This window comes from Pituophis catenifer, unplaced genomic scaffold, assembly GCF_029215685.1.
Source record: "Pituophis catenifer annectens isolate HBS135680 unplaced genomic scaffold, rPitCat1.0.hap2 SCAF_1, whole genome shotgun sequence".
In the NCBI taxonomy this organism is placed as follows: domain Eukaryota; kingdom Metazoa; phylum Chordata; class Lepidosauria; order Squamata; family Colubridae; genus Pituophis; species Pituophis catenifer.
In genome coordinates, this window is record NW_027256881.1 from 251,696,273 (window position 1) to 251,719,695 (window position 23,423).

Consider the following 23,423-nt stretch of genomic DNA (forward strand, 5'->3'; position numbering starts at 1 on the left):
ATTTTATATTCTACTGACCCTGTCAGTGTTGGTGGGAGTGGTTTGGGTAGTTCTTTAATTGACCTATTTTACTATTAGCTTGTTTGGAAGTTTCTTGTATAGGTTTATTACTAAGCTAACATTAAACAGCCCAACTAAAGAACCTCTAAGACAATTGAGAGTAAACCTGATCCCTTCCCAGCACTATGGTGTTACCTAGTTTGAGTAATGAAATATCTGTGAGAAAACAACTAAGGACCCCTCACTTATCCATGTATCTGGATAAGGATTATCTTGGAGACCAGGCTGGTACATAGTCTCCTTTCCTCCTTCACTTGCCATGTCTCTTAGCCTGGACAACTGGTTCTCAAGATAAGAGAGGGGTGGGATGCTGCTGCCAGATGTCTAAATCCAGTTTTTCTGCCAGCTGATGATGTTGAAAAGATCAAGGAAAACAACTTTCCCATTATGGGGAATAAAACACCAATGGACTAGGGGGTGGGGGCTGTGGAGAAGAAAAAGAAAGGAGGGAGGGAGAGGGAGGGAGGGAGAGAGAGAAAGAAAGAAAGAAAGAAAGAAAGAAAGAAAGAAAGAAAGAAAGAAAGAAAGAAAGAAAGAAAGAAAGAAAATCCCCTCATATATCACTATGGAAGAGGCAACTGGACAGTGGCTCAGAAAGTTACCAGCTTCTCTATTCTAGACTCCTTCCATTTTCTTTCCTGGTCATGTGACTTAAAGTGAAGCATCTACAAAAAAAAAAAAAAAAAAACCACCACAGCCACAACATGAAAAATGGACAGAAACACATTCAATCACCCACAGATTAATGTGATGCAAAATAGTTCTGCTATTAAGGGATTGGAAAGAATTCTTAATGCTGTGCTGAATATGCTTCTTTTTACCTGGTGAAAGCATGCAGTGCTATCTGAAGAGTGGTTTTCAAGCACACCAAGGACAGAGAACTGTAAAAGAATACCTTCTTTTGTATACTTTTGTATCATTTACTACCAGTGGTGGTATTCAGCCAGTTCTTTCAGGTTCGGGTGGACCGGGAGCAGCGGCTGCCGGAGGCTCCGCCCACCCACCTGGATGTCATCAGGTCCTGTTTTTGATGCTCTTTGCATGCGCGGAAGGCCCTGTGCATGCACAGAGGTGGCACATGAGAGCAAAGCGAGCATGCATGCGTGCTCACATTTGCAAACTGGTAGCAAAGGTAAGTGATTACCCTCCCTGTTTACTACATAATAGGAATTATTAAGAAATCTAAAAGAAGGTTGAGCATTCACATCTCATAAGATTTAGACAACAATTTCCCCTGAACTATGGATTCCATGACTGACCAATACAATAATATCTCTCAAGTTCTGCCATTCATATACAGGACATGGTTTCTTTATTGCAGATGGTTAGAAAAAAGAGCTCATTATAAAATGTCTAAAACCCTAACCTTTCAACTACAGGAAGTCCTTGACTTACAACCACAACTGACTCCAAAAATTTCGATTGCTAAATAAAACAGTTGCCCCATTTTACAATCTTTCTTGCCACAGTTGCTAAGTGAATCTGCCTTCCCAATTGACGTTGCTTATTAGAAGTTCACAAAAGGTAATTGCATGAGTCCGGGACACTGCAACTGTCATAAATATGAGTCAGTTGCCAAGCATCTGAATTTTGATCAAATGAACAGGGTGATGCTGCAACAGTCATAAGTGTGAAAAATGGTAATAAGTCACTTTTTTAATGCTGTTGTAAGGGTCCCTAGATGAACTGTTGTAAGTCAAGAGCTACCTGTACTCTATTGAGATATAAAATGTATATAAAAAGAAAAACAATGTCTACAGGGAAATAAAGGCATATGATAAATAATGAAAATGAAGCTATGACACAGGTAAAATGGAGATAGTGTTATTATAAATGTGAATCACAGCGATTGGTCCTGAGAAACCAATGAACCTCAGATCAATTTTGCAGCTGAGTAAACCTCACAATTAGGTGACATCAGTATTCAGATCAGGACCATTTTGCAACCCTTGAAATTCCCCAAGTTTCCACTGCTGAAAGGTATTAGTAAATTATCAATTTTCAGCTGCATCTCTCTCTTTTCGTCCTTATTTGTTTTAAATAATAAAACAGCTGTGCTACATTTTTTGTAAATTTAAGGCACCTATCTTACAAATCCTTCCTTTCTTCCATAAAGTTCCCCAAATGTTGAAAATTCCACCTGTGCCCATTCAGTAATATCATCACCTAACTCCTATACCTTGCACAACCCTTGGCCAAGTCAAATGTCTTTTTCAATCATTTATGCAACCACACACTATTGTCAAGGAAGCACATTTCTCTGAAAGCAACTACCTCTGATTAATGGACAAAATAACATTGTTCTTTATCTTCATTGGTGGAAGAGATAGAAACAGTGATATTTTGGCAACACGCTTGTCACTGTGTTGTATGGATCAGTGGTGGGTTTCAAAAAATTTTACTACCGGTTTTGGTGGGCATGGCATGGGAAGGATACTGTAAAATCTCTATTCCCTCCCCAATCCATGGGAAGGTTACTGCAAAATCCCCATTTCCTCCCAATCAGCTGGGACTCGGGAGGCAGAGAATAGATGGGGGTGGGGCCAGTCAGAATTTTTACTACCGGTTCTCCAAACTACTCAAAATTTCCACTACCGGTTCTCCAGAACTGGTCAGAACCTGCTGAAACCCACCTCTGGTATGAATCTTATTCCTTATTGCTCTTTCTCTAGGAAAAAAAACAAGGGAATTTATCTGGATATGTTCAAGGAAAATGCGGTATACAATCTAGACACAAAATAACCTATTTCAGTTCCTTTCAGAATTCAGAACCTACCAGAGGAATTATGCTAGTTATAATGTCTACAAGATACTGTGAATATACTACAAGGTGATACTACAAAGTAGTTAGCACTTCTAAGAGGCAGCGAAATTCATCTTAGCAGATGAAGTTGTGGAGCTAAATTTCATAGACTGAAGAAAAGTAGCACTTTGGTTACCAAAATTTAATGTGGTTTGATTCCATGCACCATTTTAAAGTAACATTAAAAAACCAGTGTTTTTTTTTAAAAAAATATTATTTGATATTTTATAAAAGATACAATATTTATTCAAAGTATGTACTCCAATGCAGCATCAAAAGAAAATTGACACTATTACTCATAGTAAGTTGTTTGAACTGTGAGAGTAATTATCGTACCCTACTCACATTAGGACAACTTTAGAAGAGATTGGATAACCCTGGCCTGTTGGAGATTTCTATTACTATCCAATTAAATTTCATTTAAGCAATTAAACGCGAACATATTGTAACATTCCCTGCTAATCAGATGCAGGATGTTGGCTATTGAATTTCTCTTTTCTGAGTCAGAGAATAAAATACATGAAACAAATAAGACTTCCAGTTCCTTATTTTGTGCTTATGTTGTACAGCTTTACTTCCTTATATGGCTTGCTTTTTGTTACAGATCAAGCTTTATAGGGAAAGTGCAATTGAAGCTTCTATTATGTTAAAAAAAAAATCAAGACTTTCAGTTATGAAACATAGAACATATAATTAACTTTATTGAGCAGAACAAAGGATTTTATAAAAACTCACTCAAACTGAATTAATATAAGGATACTTAGCATAATGTGTATAGTTTAAATTACTGCCTACTAATCATCAGGCAGTTGAGTGGTAAAGTTGTTAGACTTTCAATTTGCAAACAGTACCAAAGAAAAACCCTGCTTTACTTTTTGATGATTTAATAACAGATAGCACTGACTGGCCTCTCTGGAAGCATTTCTGATTGAATGATATGTTTCTTTCTTCTGTAAAATCAGAGAATCATCGAGTGCCAGTCCAGTTTTCCCAAAGAATACTTCAGATGTATGCTCAGTATAAACTCTTCAGGATTAGATTACACACAACTGTTCAGAGAAACAGAGCAATCTTTAAACATCAATAGATCTTCCAAGAAAGGCATTCCCTGTATGCGGATGACTTTTACTTAGTGCTATGCAGAAATAGTTTGCTCTATTCACAAACTGCATTGGATATATCAGAAATGAACTATCCGAATTCCGGGGAGCGATCCAGAAACAAAAGGAGCTTTGTTCTTGGTGAGAAAAATTCTCCTGTGGGGTTTTTATCCTCTTCAGTGGTTTATCAGTTTCTGTCTTCTGTTCTTCAACAGAGAAAATCTGTTTGAGCCGTTCACTGACATGAGGTCAGGGGCAAGTTTATCTTCACTCTTGGGCAGCTCCAAGACAAAATCTTCATCTAATGTGCAACTTTCCACTCAAACTTAAACCATGATTGTCTAGGATAACCCACAGTCTGAGACAAGCCATGGTGGCTCTGAATTCTTGGCCATTTCACAATCCAGCCTCTGGGAAATCAATGTAAGCTTGGGAAACTACACCACCACACTAAATATGGGTTCCAGAAGCTTAGAACAGATTCCTGCTTTGCAGCAGCATGAATGACCTTCAGCTGTCTTCTGCTCGTTATCCATAGTCAGATGTAGAAACTTAGAAAATATATTCATTGCCTGAACTGGCTGGATCTTTTACCTGAAGCTAGATCTTTTGCCTGGGGCTAAGTTTACTTACAAAGTGCTCTGCTGACCATCATTAACAGAAAAGCATCTGGATTGCTTTTGGAGTTCCTGTGTGGCATCCTATTAAGTTTCTGCTTTCCATTCAACTGTCTGAGATGCTCGATGCCAAGTTTCAGCTATTATTATAACATAAATCAATCTTCCTGGACAGCAATAGCACTTAGATTTATATAACTCTTCATAGTGCTTTATAGCCCTGTCTAAGCAGTTTACAGAGCATATTGCTCCCAACAATCTGAGTCCTCATTTTACTGAGGACCTTGGAAGGATGGAAGGCTGAGTCCATCGTGAGCTGGTCAGAATCGAACTCCTGGACTGAGTCATGAGTAAGCTTGCAGTACTGCATTCTAACCACTGCACCACCATGGCTCAAGAACTCCCCTGATTCAAGTGGCTCCTTACCATTTATGTACTTCATTCCCACCAATTCCATCATCTTGGAAGTGGTGGAAAATTCAAAATAGAGTATATTCTGGATTTTTGGCATAGGAGAGGCAGGTTTGAGAATTTGATTCACTGGAAGGCTACCTAGACACTAAATGTTTCTGGTAGGCAACTTCTGAAGTCCATGTACTCCTCTTTCTTTCTCTTTCTTTCTTTCTTTCTTTCCTTCTTTCTTTCTTTCTTTCTTTCTTTCTTTCTTTCTTTTCTTCCTTCCTTCCTTTTTTCTATTCTTCCTTCCTTCCTTCCTTCCTCCCTCCCTCCCTTCATTTTTAGCTTCTGGCCAATAAACCCATATACGTTTCTCTTCATGAAGTCATTCTGTCCATGACAGAAAATAAGTTAACCGGTGAGATCAGCAAGTACCAGTATAGTATAGTATAGTATAGTATAGTATAGTATAGTATAGTATAGTATAGTATAGTATAGTATAGTATAGTATAGTATAGTATTGTATTGTATTGTATTGTATTGTATTGTATTGTATTGTATTGTATTGTATAGTAAAGAAAAAAGAGACATATTGTACATTATTCTAAAACCTGGTGGTTCTATTCACAAAGAAGAATGCTAAGTGCCTTTTTAACTAGAAATTAAAATCCACACCAAACAAGTCAATGACTTTAAATATCTAGGAACTTTCTTCCAGTCATACATTGCTTGGAAGGTAATTTTAAAAAAATACATAAAACCACTGCTTGAACCAGAGAGGGCTAATCTGATTTGCAGTTCAGTTATTCAGGGCCAAGGTACTGTGTCTTGTGCTTCATAGATTTCAGCTGTGCACCATGAGAGAAGCACATGAAACAACACAATTTAAATTTTACTGAATTATGTTATATGTTCCTTGCTGGGTCTCTAGTGTTCTTCAATTTAAACTCTGTTTTGACTTATGTAGAAGTGTGCATGCATTTCTGTTATATTACTTGACATAGTTTTGGGCCTAATTAATCCTAGCTGTAAATTTACTTTCTCTTAGAAAAAAAGTACACCCTCATATCTGAAATGCTGTGCTATTTCACTCCAATTTTCTTATAATGTCAGGGCCCAAGAAGACCATCCTAGATGTTAAACAATGAATCTGTTAATTGAACCTGCAGACAGATAAGATTACTGTAATTCCTGCTTCTATGGTAACAGCTTTATCTTTACCCTATGACTTTGTAATATTCATATCAACACACCCCAAAAAACATTTTAATTACCCAGATTCAAGATGTTACCATTTTTGATCCTGAGAAGAGAGATTGAATAATGTACCTCAACAACATTGCCTATGCCCTTTTCCAGACAAAACTGAGACAGTTTTGCATGTAGTTCTGCGGTGTTCTCTCTATTAACCATGTGGAACTCTTGAGTTATTAATGCTCCTATTCACTGCCAGCTTGAGTTAGTCTGCTGAAGAGGGTGCTCTATTTTTGTTAGCAGACAGGTGCGTAGGAATATGCAGGAGGGTTTCCAACTTTTGTTTGATTATGTGAGAAAGCTTTGGGTTTAACACTGGCAATGCCTACTGGCTGATTTACTTCTATCCAGATGGTATGTAATTCTACCAAATTTCTTGGGTTGTTTTTTCTTTCTTTCTTATGCTTTTATCTGCATTTTGATGCATTTGATGCTTTGCTCAGAAATATATTAACACCTGCTTAGTTATACACTCATATATAAATAATAAAACCTATATTAAAATTTGAGGAAAAGGTGGTGATATGGAAAAATTGGATGAAAGCGGGGATCAATTGATAGATGATGAGGGTGAATTTTTAACATATGCTGTGCTAGGAGACAAATATCATTTATCAGATGTAACTCAGTGTCAATATTTACAGTTATAACATCTGTTAACAACATTGGTTGGACCAGCAGCATTTTTTTAGCTTCTGAGACATCCAAGATACTGGAAGAATTGGTTAAACCTTACTCTAAAGTTCTTAATAATTCTACATATAATTCCAATCATCAAATCCCAAAATCAGAATTACATTTCTTTTAATTTTTTGCAAAAAGTCCAAAAGTGATTATTGTTCTTAACACAATATGATCCCCTATATCGGTTTCTATACGTATTTGGTCAAATTCACTCTTCAGATTTCTGCAACTCCAGAGTTCTCTTCTTTTTTTAATCATCTCTTGGAGCACCTTAGAAAACCAGAGAGTCCTCAGGTTTGAGTAACAGAGAGAGGTCACAGAGGAAAAATCTTCAAAAACTAACCCTTCCAGACTCAGTCAAACTGCCCATTAATTCCTAAGAAAAAACTCAAAAAGCCTTCTTTGGAAAGTCATCAGGATCTATTAGTTTCTTGGTGCAGGCTGTGTAATAGAGCTCTGCTCCTTACACATGAATGATGAAATAACACTAGCAAGCCAAAAAGCAATGAGAGAGTGTACTGACGATGACAAAGGATTGATGACACAGCAATGTCTTTCATAATATTGTAACTGTCTCGAAACAAAAACTAGATTTAATGAGTGACCAACATAATGAGTCAGGCCCTCAATGACCTAGCTATTATGATGGCCATGAACTCAGCCACAAACTCTCTGAACAGCTTACAATGTCAGCATATTGCCCCCAACAATCAGGACCTTCATTTTACTGATCTCAGAAGGATGGAAGGCTGAGTCAACCTTGAGCCTTGTCAGGATCGAACTCCTAAAAGTGGGCAGAGCCAGCCTGCAATACTGCATTCTAACCAGTGCCCCATCACGGTTCCTAAAAGACTTGAAAGCACCACTGTTAATCCAGTGATGGAATTGAACAACTCCTGCACTGTGCAATAGAGAAGTTGGTATAGCAACAACGAACCCAACTGACCCCAACTTCAACCACAAGCTGTTATGGGTAATTGTGGTGCAGTGCCTCTAAAAGCCATTAAGTCTTTCTGGATAACAGCAGCTACTCCAACCTTCACCACGCCTTGGCTTTGTAACTTTTGCTAGACTCAAAACTCTCGTGTTATTTCTCTTATCTAGCTGCCCTGGGTGAGAGTCTGAGCCTAGCAACCAAGTGAAGCCATGTGACATCAGGGACTAAGATTTGTTGTTGAATCCTGGTCAGGGGAGTCTAACAAATGGGGGAGCTACATGAAAGGACAAACTCATTACTCAGGACTCTGGGATCTTTGCTAAGAAGTTCTCCCTAAACCAGGAGTCACCAACCTTTCGGACCTCAGGGACCACTACATTCATAATTTTAAATCCTGCAGACCACTAATATGAATTTTTAAAAAAGATAAATAGTATTTAGTGTAATATAAAAAATGCAAATAATTTTTCTGTGGACCACCAAAATTTTCTTGCGGGCTACCGGTGGTCCATGGACTACCCGTTGGTGACCACTGCCCTAAACCAATGTTCTTTCTGCTGTGGAATCTCTCACACACATACATCATATGTGGGATGAATTTCTTATATATGATCTAATACTAGGCTAGAATTACTTTATAATGAAATTTGTAAACTATTGATGAACTTTCTTTGGCTTCGCAGCAGTTTAGGAAGAGAAGCCGTGATTGCTACAATAATCACTCCTCTCCATTTAGAGGACAGAAACAGCCTCCCTCCTCCACACAGACATACTTATTTTTAAATGAGTTGCCCTTTTAAATGCTCCCTTCCCACTGATGTAACTGAGGAGTTCTGTCATTAACACCATTAGTGTTTCATGGTATTTGACTCTTTTCAGCCATGGGCATCAATAGTACTGCTCAGCCTGTCTCCAAGTGGTTCTGCATCAGTGCATCTGGATGGAACATGACAGATACAGTAATGTTCTCCATGTAAATTACTCCTTATATAAATGCAACAAGAAAAATAACATGGAACGTTCATTGCTCCATGCCTGTAACAACAAAACTGCATCTCGACTCATGACTGCTGTTAAAAATGCCAATGCACATCACAACAGAAAGCTGACTCAGGAATTGAAAAGTAATGCAATATTAAAACAATGCAAGGCGGCAAGCATCTTATGGGACTACGCAGCGGTTGTGTATGTTATTTTAAAAACACCCAATTAAACAGAGTGCTGGTAATGTTCAGTTCCGTGTGTATTTATCTCCCTTGCCAGTCAAAACAGGGATCCAGAGTGACCATAATGGGAAGATTTAAGGTGGAGACTCCTGTCCCTATCCCCCGTTTTAGAAATTCATTCTTTAAATGCCTGAAGGGAGAATTTTGAAGTCTCTCCCTTCTATCGATAACAGCTCAGCATGTTCCAAGACAGGGCACTACATAACCATGAAGCACTTACTGACTGAAAAAAAATGAAACTTTGTTGCATGAATTGTTGACAACTCATAAAGAAGTATTGGTCAGGAAAAAGTACACTTCATTGGAAAGTTGCTCCCCACAAACTAAACTTCAACATCCCTGCCTCAATAATGGAGCAAAGGCTAGAAGTTGTCTGGTTTGTGTAAATTGATAAGTGAAGCACCAGACGTGTGAAAACTCAGAGAGATGCCTAAGAGTCTCAGTGCTTCTCATAACTGGCCCTCTCACTCTTGAATGGAAAGTTGTGATGCCAAAAATAAAAGTCCAAAAATGGCGCACTTCCTATCCATCTGAGAACCTCTGAGGAGAATAGTTTATGGCAGTTTATTAGCTGTGGAGAGCAGTTTATGGCTTTTCAGATTTTTCAGAGACTTTGAATAATGTTAAAAGAATTCATTCAAGTTGTATATGAATATCTGTGACAAATTAGCACTTGACAGGACAAACTGAATTCCTTGTTGCATATCCTGTTTCCATCATGCTTTGCATTTTTTTTAAAGGCAAAATCTTTTGTCTTTTAAAGCTGCACCAGGTGAACTTCGAGGATTGTATTTATTGATATTTCCAAGAACAAACCACTATGGTTGGTTTTCTTTTTTCCTTAACTGGAAAGTATGGTTTTAACCACTAATCACCATTAATGTAAGATGTACTTTGCTGTTCCTGACTACAATAACACATGTATACCAAAAAGAAAAAAGAAAAAAAAATCAGGGGAAGTCAATAGTAGATCAATTGAAGAAAAGCACTCAGGAGGGTGTAAAAGGCACCCAACAGGGTTTATTGTATAGTACTTTAAATACTGTGGTTGACTGGGGAGCATTTAAAGCTATTTGTCTTTGACCTATGAAGTCTTTTAAGTGGAGAAAGAGAACTTTGCAACAGGTATAGTCTTTCTACATTAATTTTCTGATGCACTGTATCTTTCCAGAGAACATCAGGATAAATGCTTCAAGTTAATGGAGGGCATGCTGTGGCATTGTGTATCATGTGTATCACCCTGGAGTGAAGCAGATGCCTGGATGACACTTCCTAAGAACTATGTAGCTAGGCAAATAGTAACTTTGGGCATACCAGCCCTGAACTGATCTGAATGGGAGATTTGGAGGTGATGTGGTTCCATCTAAATTTCCTATTTCGAGATCTGGACCCAGCACTATTTAGTTCAGGCCACTTCAAAATTACATGTAAATCTGGATCAGGATCAAGATCTCTTTTTCAATGTATTCAAATTCAAATTTATGGTCATAAACCAAAATGCAATATAAACATTAACAACGGTCTGTGAATTAAAATATTAGAAAAGCATAATTAATTATCTTCTAGCATGCCAGTTTGATCTACGGTAGTAGTTAAGGTACCAGGTAAGAAACCAGGTGACTGTGAGTTCTAATGCCACCTTGGCATGAAAGCCAGCTGGGTATCTTTGGGCTACTCGTTTTCTCTCAGTCAACTCATCTCACAAAGTTGTGGTGGGGAAGATAGGGGGAGAAAGGACTATTAGATATGTTCATCGCCTTGGATTATTTATGAAAATAATAAAAGCTGGATATAAATAAATAAAATAATGGTAAAATCACCATCAATCAATTACAAAAGGCAGCTTTACTTGAAACAGCTTACATCCTGCACAATACCTTTAACACCATTAAACAACATCTGCTTATCTCAGATTCTTGGGAAGGATTCAATAGGTGGATAAAAATGCCAAGTCCAGTTTAAACATCTGACTGACTGTGTGATGAACCATCGTAACTAAATTATTAAATATTATTATTATTATTAAAATGCCAAACCCAGTCTAAACATCTGGCTGACTGCGATGAACCAAAATAATTATCTCCAACATTTTCTTATTGTGATTGTGATATTTTTCCACTATTTTTTTTGTATTTCTGAGGATTTATCAGCTAATTTAAATGTGTTTAACAAGAATGGACAATATTAATTCAGATTGTTATATAACACAATGAACAATTCAGCATAAGACATTAGATATTCATTCAATAATGCTCTCCACAGAAGGATATTTTTGGTCTGGGAAGGGAATGTTTGTATTTGTTTTTCTTTTTTTAAGCACTAATTATAATGAGGAAAATACCAACATGTCTTAGGTGTTTTGTTTATGTTTTATTTTGGTATAATAGAAGATATGGTACCAGTAGTGGTGGGTTGCCCCCGGTTCGCACCAGTTCTATAGAACTGGTAGTAAAACCAGCAGGAGGCTCCGCCCACTGACCCCAATGTCATCAAAACACTTCTGCGCTTGTGCAGAAGAGCATGCGTGCGCGAGAGCAAAGCGTGCAGACGCGCGCGGCCCCGCTACAAACCAGTAGTAAAGGTAAGTAGAACCCACCCCTGGGTACCAGGATGGTAAATAGAGGATATGTATAAACAAGAATCATGGCTGTGGAAGCTGGGATTCTGATTTCCCTCATAGTCAATGGAGGACAGGAGATGAGAGAACAAGGTCTGAGACAAGATGAAAGAAAGTGATCTTACAGAGAATTGGGAAAACGAGTTGGAACCACAAGTTTGCCTACTTTTAAGTCTTCTCTCGGGTGTATAAACACATCCTACATTATCCATATGCAGCATCTTGAGGTGGGATAAGAAGAAAAGCACAACTTCTTGAGCAGAATGCCATCATCCTGAGGTTGTCTAAGCTATGGGTGGATGATATACGGAGGATGAAATATGGACCTGTCATCTGGAAACAGGAAGTAAACTGTTCTCACATTGGCGCAAGGAGTGATAAGAATTTCAATACTTTTGCTGAACAAATGCATTGAAGAATCCAAATTAGTTCAAAACAAGCAAACATAAAACTAAGCAAAAACAGTTACATCAGAGTGAGGATGGCATTTATATTGTTTGCAGAATCATCTTAAAATTCCTGAGATTCATTTTTCAAAACAAAAGCTTTTCTAGCAAGTTCAGTTCCAGGGAGATGCCTCAATATAACAACACCGTTTGTTCTTCCTGCTTAGAATAGTCATGTTTATTGTTTTGTTTTATTCTCTTGTTTATTATGCCAGAACTGGACATATCTGACTTCAGATTATTCAATGTGAGAATAGCCTACTACCTGTTTCCAGAGGACATTTCATTACCTGTATATCATCATCCACTCACAGCTTAGGCAACCTCTGGATGATGGCAATCTGCTCAAGAAGTTATGCTTTCCTTCTTACCCAACTCCAGGAGTTGTTAGGGAATTCCTTCACATCCTTGGAAAGATACTGCAGTCCTACATATTTATTTATTTATTATTTATTTATTATTTACATTTTTATACCATCCTTCTCCCGAGGGACTCAGGGCGGTGCACAGCCATAATAAAACACGTATATCCATAAAATTTAAAAACAGATTTAAAACATATTAAATAATTTGGCCCTATATTAAAAACTAAAACACCCATTAAAATCCGTTCTTAAACCAGCCCAGCCTGTTGAAACAGTAAACTCTTAAGGGCATGGCAAAAGGTACCGAGGTCAGGGATCATACGAATCTCTGGGGCAGTTCATTCCAGAGGGCAGGTGCCCCCACAGAGAAGGCTCTCCCCCTGGGGGTTGCCAGTCGACATTGTTTGACCGACGGCACCCTGAGGAGTCCCTCTCTGTGGGAGCATATTGGCCAGTCGGAGACTATCAGTGGCAGAAGACGATCTCATAGGTACCCAGGTCCTAAGCCATGGAGTGCTTTAAAGATGGTAACCAGCACCTTGAATCGCACCCGGAAGACCACCGGGAGCCAGTGCAGCTCGCGCAGGAGTGGTGTTACATGGGTGCGCTGTGTCGCTCCCATAATCACCCGCGTGGCCGCATTCTGGACAAGTTGGAGCCTCCGAGTGTTCTTCAAGGGGAGCCCCACATAGAGAGCATATGATTCCCTAAATGCAAGTCTATGTACCAACAGCAGCTATCAAACAGACCAGCTATTGAAATGCAAGCCCTGATTCTTAGGTGAAATGTGATACTGCAGACACTTCCAAAAGTGTATGAATGAGTTTGTAGGGACTTAGCTTGAATTAGTTTTTAGCTTGAAGGGTCTAGGTGTGTCTAAGCTATTGAAGAGAAGGATTAGAAGAAATATGATAACTGTTTTCCAGTACTCAAGGAACTGTCACAGAGAAGAGGGGATTGACTCATTCTCCAAAGCAACAGAGGGAAGGACAATGAGTATTGGGTGGAAGTTTGTTAAGGAGAGATCCAACTTAGAAGTAAGGAGAACCTTTCTGACAGTAGGTACAATTAATCAGTGGAATAGCTTGCTCGTGGAGTTGTGGGTATTCCATTACTGGAGGTTTCCAAAAAAAAAAAAGATGGACAACCATTTGTCCAGGATAATATAAGGTCTACTGCCTGGAGCAGGGGGTTGGACTTGAAGACCTCTGAGGTTCCTTCCAGCCCTAGGATTCTATGTTCTACATTCAAAAGGGGCAGAGCTTATGGTGTGATGGTGTGATACTGCTAAGGAATAGGAGCCTGGGGACTCCCATTCACTGCACTGTTCATCTTCTTTGATTAGGTGGCTTACTATAGGTAAAAATCAGGGAAGCTATCCCTCTTTCAGAAGTGGTGGAATAATATGTTGGCTGCTTCTGAAAGGCATTGTTTGTGCTGGGTTATAATTTGCTGCCAGGACTGCCATCTAACAAAAATGAAGCCTTGTTTCCACTGCTTATCTTCTGATCTTAAATTTTCTGGCAGCGGTGACTAGTTTTTCCTTCCATTGCTGTGGAAATGTGTTGTTTCTACATATGATTCCCTTCAGGTTAGGATTATATATGTGTTAATGGCCTTCTTTCATTCACCTAAACCACCTCAGCATATTCCATCACAGTGAGTTCAATAGCTCTCTGAATGAAAAGGGCAAAACGAAGCTGCCCATTGCCCAATGGAGACACTTCACAAGGAGGAAGATCGTGGCTGAGCCATGGGACCTTCATGAGGTCCCATGAAGGTCATCCAGGACCTTTCTGTTCAATGGCCTCAAAAAAGAAGAAAGAGAAAAACGGCTGAGTAGCCCGTTGATACTAGTTTTCCTCACAAATATCACCTTGTATTTCACCTGTTGCTGCTCAAGCAAACTTAATCATTACAACATTAAAAAGGTGATACTGAAGATGGCCATCACCATGAATTTCTCCCGTGTAAAAATAGCCTGAATATTTTGTGGCATGTGTCTATCAGATAATCGACATTATCATTTTGGCTGATTCACCCAGTAGCATTTTCCAGATGAACAGAAGGAGCATGTGAGCAAAGCTACAGATACCTATAAAGCAGGCACCAGACCGTTATTAGAACTTTTGCAGAATTTTAAATCATCATGAAACTAGGATGAAGTTGTCCTGACCTACAAAACAAATCAGACTGTCAATTCTTGGTGTCTATAATCTCTTCTGCACATAGAAGTATCTCCTAATGACCCATCTTTTAGGCCTCGACGGACTCTCTCCAGTGGTGGGATTCAGCCGGTTCAGACCGGATCAGGTGAACTGGTAGTTAAATTGCTGGCTGGCCCCTGTCCCACCCCGCCCTGCCCTGCCCCTTCCAGGAGTCCCCCCATGGCCCGTTTTCACTCCCAGGGGGGTGCAGGAGGCTGGGTGCTGCCTGTCACAACCCCTGGCCATGCCCACCATGGCCATGCCCACCCAGCCAGTCATTAGGGCAGAGAAACAGTTGTTAAATTATTTGAATCCCACCACTGACTCTCTCCAATGACTTTTGAGAGAAAGGTAAATATAGCTTCATACCTGCTGCTACACACATCAGAAGAGAGAAGTAAAGTCATGCATAGCCAAACTTCCTGTGCAGCTCCATCAAGGGTTCACTGCATCAGCATCCAAGGATGCATCCGCATAAGATTGAAAATAATTAAAAAGACATTGTTCTTCAAACATTCTTTGGAGTTACTAAATTTATGCGATAACAAGCCCTTCATGCTCTACCAAACTGAAGGTTTGGTTATCCAATGAAAGCATCTCTCTTTCATCTTGGTTGCCTCATTCATGTTAAGAATTTTCCATTCTCGGCCTGATGTATAGCTCCAGTACTGAAAGGTGATCTGTAAGGACAGGCTGTGAGGCCCCTCCAGGAGCAATTTGGAGCAAATGGAAGGAGGATTACCTCCACCACCACCTTTCTTGCATTAGTACTCACCTGAAAAGTTCTGGCTACTGTCTCCTCACATGGAAAACCATGGATGATGAGTCCAGATCTTTGGCATTCTTATACTAACAGAGAGACCAAAACATGGATCATATTCTACCTCCACAAACTATTGCCCACTGATAGAGAAGTAAGAGACCTCTGAGAGGATTGGAAGAATGCATTCCTCCTTATCTCAGCAGTGAGATCCTTGTACAGAAAGCATCAGGGCCTCTGTATGTATGTGTGTGTGTGGCACTCTGCGACACTTATCATGAGGAAATAGACATGTCTGTCACCATCTTCTCTGATGCAGCTGCCTCCACCTGCACCACACTGACATCTGCTGCATGAGAAGGAAACAAAAGGACAGGGGTCAGCTTTCACGATGCACACAGTCCATTTCTATCTTGCTTTCCCCTGCCTGAACACACACCACTGCTCCAATGTTTAATTTTATTATTGTTATTTAAAAAGGTAACTAAATAAAAATGAATAGGGCTGAAAGCGATGAAACAGACTTAACTCAAATAACCCTGAAGATATTGTATACAAGAAAACATCCAAAATAATATACTGAAATAATCAGGGCAATATTTTCCCCATTTTACACCCTTCATTACGGAAATCATCTTTGAGTCTGATGTTAAAAAAATAATTTTGCTCAAGGATTAAATTAAGCAGAGTACAGGTAGTCCTCAACTTGCAACCACAAGTGAGCCCCAAATTTATGTTGTTAAGCATGACGTTAGTTAAGTGAGTTTTGCCCCATTTTACGACCTTCCTTGCCACTGCACCACTGCAGTTAAGTTAGAAACAATGTTGTTGAATCAGACTTCTTCATTGATTTGGTCAGAAGGTCACAAGACACGATCACAAGACCCCAGGTCACTGCAACCGTGCTAAATATGAACCAGTTGCCACACATCCAAATTTTGATCACATGACCATAGGGACGCTGAAGCAGTCATAAGTGTGAAAACTGTCATAAGTCATTTTTTTCAGTGCCATTGTAACTTCAGTCACTAAACAAATGGATGTAAGTCAAAGACTACCTGTAGTTGATTGTCAAGGTATTCATGAATATCCTTTTGATTTCCAATCTTATCATGGAAGGGGGGAAAGGATTAGGTTCCATTCACATTTATTTGAATGGAAGAACTTCCTATATGAAAGGATTTTTGTTGTTGTTGTTAAGATCTCCTTTTTCATGGAAATTTTTAGCTTTCTACGCCTTTTATAATCCTGGCCTGGGGAGGATCCTGGAGAAGGTGTCTATGGATTGGGCATTTATAAAATATGATTTATGAATAGAATTTGGCCTCAGAATGCTGGAACAGACATTGGAATTTCAAAAGGATATAGCAATCCATTCAGGTGCTTGAATAACGGTACGAGCATCAAAGAATAAACATTTTTAAATGGCTGGAAATTCATAAAACCACCACATTTTATAAGGTTTCTGCAATCTTTCTCTTACATCTCTTGTAATCTCACATGAAAACTCTGAAATCTCTTATATTCCCATGGATGGTCTTTAAATTAGCTTGCTTAGACTTGCTGATGACATCTGGAAGGAATGTGGGTGCCTTGAGGTTGGGGAGAGGATGCTATACCTCTTGAATTCAGGGAATTGAACTACACTCGGGGAAACACATGAAGTTAATATAAACTGGTAGGACTTAGCCATGAGAATCAAGATAATAATTTGCATGCTAGGTATCTGGGTGCCCAACATTTGTACCTGGTAGATGTAGGAATGATGCCTTGGATATAAAGGCAAATGGGAACATAGGAAATAAGGTAGTTGGATCTCTAAACAAAATAAGGGATTCCTTAACAGATAAAAGAGAACCTACGAGGAAATCAGAATAAGTGAGAGAGGAAGATCACTCTGAAGAAGTGAAAGGAAGAAACACACAAAGCACAAAGTTTGGAAATGACAAAAAATATTTGGAGTCGGGTATGCAACAATATGCCTTCTAGATCAACCGGCAAGAAGCAGATTGAGAAACTCAATGTGACCCAGAGCAGTTTGGCCCAGAGAGAACAATGGGTAGGAAAAAGAAAAGAAAAGGCTAAGCAGAGGAAGTAAAAAGGAATCAGAGTTATATTTAAGCCAAGACAGAAAGATTATTTAAAAGTTAGGCAACTTAAAAAAGTAAAAGAGAGAAAAGAGACAAAGCATTCCAGATAGGAGACCAACTGGCCAGAAGATAATTGTAAGGAATAGGCAAAAGGTGAATGAACAAGATTTGCCCGCAGCTTGGTTCAAGGAGGGAGATTGGCAGGCACATCTCACTGGGGAAGAGCATCAGCTGGAGGGTTGATGGAGGCCAAAAGAATGACAAGTCGGCTCAATGTGTTGGAGCTGGAGAGAAGACAGAGATGGGAAGCACTGACCAACAACTCACCTTGGCCAGAGCAAGGAAGAGGCATCAGAAAGAGCCAAGAGGAAGGGAGAGAGAACATCTTCCTCAGATTTTTGCAAAATGTTGAATTGTGTGAAAAGGCAATGGATTTTGAAAAGAATCTGCATGATTGCTGGGTGACAGAAAGGAACTGCATTCTCAAAAAAGCCTCAAGAATTGGGGAAGGGGCTCATTCCCATTGAGTTCAAAAGTTATTGTTATGTAAATAGACAAATAAATACTCTGTATCTCTGTCTTTGTGTGCATATATGTAGGTATATGTCTATCTAGCTATCTATCTCTATCTCCATCCATCCATTATCTATCTATCTATCTATCTATCTATCTATCTATCTATCTATCTATCTCTATCTCCCTCCATCCCTCCATCCATCATCTCCCTTTCTCTATCTCTATCTCCATCTATCTCTATCTATCTATCTATCTATCTATCTATCTATCTATCTACCTCTATCTCATCCATCCATCCATCACCTACCTATCTCTATCTCCATCCTCCATTATCTATCTATCTATCTATCTATCTATCTATCTATCTATCTATCTGTCTGTCTGTCTGTCTGTCTATCTATCTATCTATCTATCTATCTATCTATCTATCTATCTATCTATCTATCTGCAATTGTAGACCCATGTGGTCATTCTTTTATGAAAAGGACAACAGCATTGTTCTTAACTTTTGTTCGGTATTCAAGTAACAAAATGCATCCATGCTGTTTAACTACATGTCTTTTGGGACATTGGATTGGGGGGGAGCAGTCACAGAAACCCTTGCTGGGAAGGAAGATAGCAGCAGAGATGGCTGAAGGAGACCAAATAGGAATCAGAAGAAGAAACTCCTGAGACCAGGCAGATAAAAATTTCCATTGGTACCAGATTTTGAACTCAGGACTGTCTCCTGGGCTCCATTTCTTAGTATGTTGAAAAAGGCTATTGGGGAAAAGAATATGTGATGTTCTTCTACAAATATAGAACTGTTTATGGTAATTTAAAATATAGCATGTTATTTTGCTCTCTTTTCTGAAATAAACTTCAGAACTAGAATCTTCTGAGGCATCTTTCAAAACTTGGACTTGTATGATGAACTTTATTTTTAAAAAGTCTCTTTCCTTTGTAAATCACTTACCCTGCCATAGTAATTCTGGTCTCCTATGCTGAGTTTTGACTTACGATCCTACCTGCTTGTCACTGAGTAGGTGACCTAACCTTCGTGATTTGTAGATAATATAAATGTCTCTCCTGGGATCTTTTGATGTCCATTAAGCGGAACAATGCTCATTTTGCTTTCTCCAGGGTTTTTAATAAATGGAAGCACAGGGGCAGTTATGGAAATCTAGAGTATTGAAGAATAAACAAATTATCTCATCAGTGATGTTTTTATCAGTAAGGGGGAACAACAGCTATAAGCCCTTCCTTTCTTACGTACACATTTCAAGGGATTTGCCTGAGTGCATTCAGGGGAATGTATTTTAAAATGAGCAGTGTCAATTATTGCAGGTCAGGCATCACAAACATGGCAGGGTAACAGAGCTTTCTCCATTAGCATGACAGCTAATGGATTGCTCCTCCATTAGCATCTTTGCTCTAGGGAACCCAGGAAGAGAAGTAGAAACTGGTTTTGTTGTTTCCACCTGTTGGTGCTGTGAATAAATTCTTTTACTGGAAAATGAAATGTCTGAAAAATCCAGCGTATTTAAAGAACAAAGTATTGATCTCATCCTGTATGGCTTTTAAATATATCATTCCTAACGACAAAGGCTTAAAGTTCTTGACCGAAACTGTAATTCTCATTTAAATCCTGGTGTCACATAAAGAAGATCTTTATAGCACTTCCAGTATTATTTGTTCTTATTTATTAAAAGACCCAGGACACATAAAACAACTTCAGGTTTAAAACTTTTATTGATCACTTTCTGAACTAAAAGCTTTGCATAAACACAGACGCTCATCATGCAAAGAACCTAATTCAGCATGATGGCTTCAAAATGCTATATTTCCCATCCACTTTTATAGCTTTCAACAAGTATTGGCCAATCTCAGATTGATACCTTTCTCGTTCTTTCTGGTACCTTTCTACTTGAATACCATTGCCTCATCCACTACAGCCATGTGTGAGAGAGATATAATCAGTGGTGGGATTCAACCAATTCGCACCATTTCGGGAGAACCGGTTGTTAACTTTCTGAGCAGTTTGGCAAACTGGTTGTTGGAAGAAATCATGAGGGCAGAGAACCGGTTGTTAAATTACTTGAATCCCACCACTGAATATAATCACTTATACAATGGTGAACTTTTATGAACATTAAGAACTATCTATAGTCCTACACTGGTGTGGCCTACAACACCATCTGAACTTCTTCAAGTTTCTATTACTAAATAGATCCTGGTAAGCAAACAATATATAAAACATGAATTGAGCAGCTGTCCCTCTCCTTGTCACCTGTTACTATCTTATCATCATCACCTAGCAGTCAGCTCACTCATTTCCTTTTCTTCTTTTACTATGGCATAGCTAAACCAGGGGTGAAATGCTACCAGTTTGGATCAGTTCAGGCAAACCAGTAGTAAAAAATGCTACCAGTTCAGGCGAACCGATATTTCTAACAATCAGCTGGGTGACGGTCAGCTGTGATGTGCAATTTATATTAGCTAGAATCGTCGATTTCCTGCTTTCTAGCTAATCTAAATCGTGTGGCACAGCGGATTCTCCCCCCCCCCTTGCTGTTCTACTTACCTTTGCAGACTCGGAAGGCTTCAAAATGTTCATTTTTTAGCGCTGTGCGGGCACGCCTCAGGTGCGCATGTGCATGCAAAGTGCGCGCTCGGTAGCAGACTCACAGAACTGATAGCAGACTTCAGAGGATTTCACTCCTGAGCTAAACCCCATTTTGTTGCTTTCAGCTATTCTTGTGAACCTAAGTTCCATCTGTAGTTTCATTCTTCTAAATATATTTATGGAATTATGAGTGACTTACTGGTATATCACTATGGTGATTACCTCCATATTCCATACACACCTTTTTTAACCCTTAACTCAGCCCCAAGTTCTCCATGTATTCATAATTGTTCCTAAGCTGCTTCCAATTTTTGCTTCATTGGAAGGATGTGAGATTCCATTGCTGGTGTCTTATTTTTGGAAAGGTCCCAAATTCTCCTTTCTCTCGTTCACTTAAGGATTTCTACCCATAGAATCCTACTTAGTACCTCTCTTACCTTTCTGAAATTGGTTCTCTTGAAATCTAATGTCTGTATAACTATGATCCATTTTTTGTAGGTATCTTGAACTGCAAGATGAAGTAGCTACTTCATTCCAAAGTTCCCACTGTTTTTACCTCTTCATCCAGCTCTTTACTGTGGTTAAGATCACATGTAGGACACCCAATCCCTATTTTTTCCTTCAGACTTTTCGAAAAATAAAACCATCAGCAAGACTATTGAGGAATTATCCGGGATTTGCAGTATAAAGCACCCACTTATAATAAGGACTTTTGTCTTTTCCCCTTCCTTATATTCTTAGTCAGATGTTCTTTCTTATTCTGCATCTCAATATACATGTGTATTACCTTTCCATATAACTTCCCTTTCTCTTTTATCTGACCCTGTGGTGGGTTTCAAAAATTTTTACTACAGGTTCTGTGGGCGTGGCTTGGTGGGCTTGGCATTGCTTGGTAGGCATGGCTTGGTGGATGTGGCAGGAGAAGGATACTGTAAAATCTCCATTCCCACCCCACTCCAGGGGAAGGATAGTGCAAAATCCCCATTTCCTCCCGATAAGCTGGGACTCGGGAGGCCGAGAATAGATGGGGTCAGTCAGAATTTTTACTACCTGTTCTCTGAACTACTCAAAATTTCCGCTACCAGTTCTCCAGAACCTGCTGATACCCACCTCTGATCTGACCCATTATACCTCAATTCATTAGTTTCATTTAATCAGCTTCTCCAGATAATTCAGTTATCCAAGAGAATCATTTACTGCAATGAAAATACAGATTTAATATTCACATTGTGCTGCACGGCACAATTTAAACCCTTGACATAGCTTTGCTGGCTGAGGAATTCTGGGAGTTGAAGTCCACAAGTCTTAAAGTTGCCAAAGTTGGAGACCCCTGTTCTAAATCACCTCTCCTGAACAATAATTGAAGCACACACAGTTCTAAAGCATATTACTGTAAGACACTGCATCAACTGGCTTTTCTCTAACTCATCCAGAATATGTATTTCCATCCATAACTCCTCCATGGGGGATGTGCCCCCCAAGTAATAATGTTAAATACACCAGTCATTATAAATATAGCAATACTGATTAAAAAGATTTTAAGAGAGTCAAAACTGAAACATATATACCTTTTACAATTTGTGGGGGACTACAAAATCAGAAAAATGTATTGACTTGTTCAGAGTGAGAGGTTTTTGTAACATCTTCACACATACTATCTGATTTGCTTTGTGTCTCCAGGCTAACTGGATTATTGGCTTTGATCTTTAAAGATCCAAACAATTGAGGAATAGGAAATTCATAGAACTGTGTCATGTGTCCTATATGTTCTTACTTTCTATACTGTCCTTTCAGCAGTACGATATAGCAAGTCAGACTTCTTAGTTATGATTTCTATAATGTTATTGTTTATGCTGCACATTAACTCTATATGTATTGCACATTAACTCTATATGTAACATCAGTTCAAACTCACCAAAGTGAAGCAATAATTAGCATCTACAGCTGGTACTAGCTACTATCATGTTCTTTTCTTCCCTTCAACCAGGATTATAGGAACAAGGTCTTAAGATCAGGATCTGGTGTTCAGTTGAAGATGACTAGACTTTCTAAGGCATATTACCAGTTCCTCACTACAGAAATTGGCATCAAAACTGTCAGCATTTAGAATTTATTAAGAACATACAAGAGCAAAGAAGAACCCCAATGTATGTCAGGCTTAAAGAAAAGGATTAGACTTCAAAAGAGGCAACATGAACAAAGGAACAATGGGTAGGCCCATCTAAGATTACGCTGCAAAGGAAGATTAGCTTTGAAGAAAACCAGCCTTGAGCACATACAATACAAATCCAAACAACACCACTGTTACTTAATTACTCAATGCACCTAGAAGCCTGTGTGGATTAGATTCCTTCCTGTGTCCTGGAAGATTTCTCCACACAATTTGTGGATCATGCATATGGTTTCAAATTCTTTCTTTTCCTTTGCACAGCTGGTAGCTATTCCCAGGGAAATTCAAAAGAACAAAAAGTCTTCAGCAAGTTTCTTCTTTGCTATTTAACCTCAGAGGAAAGGAAAGGAAGTTGCTGCTGACTGGATTTGTCCAGTCAGTAGATTTAGCTTGCTAGGGGTTTGTTAAAAGAGCTTAGTCCTTAGGTCACTTGTTCATGCATTCTGACCTAACACAAGTCTCTAGAAGCTGATACTGTGAAAAGTACATGTTTATTGATTGATTGATTGATTGATTGATTGATTGATTACATGCCATCAAGTCATTTATTGATTCTTAGTGACCAAATAG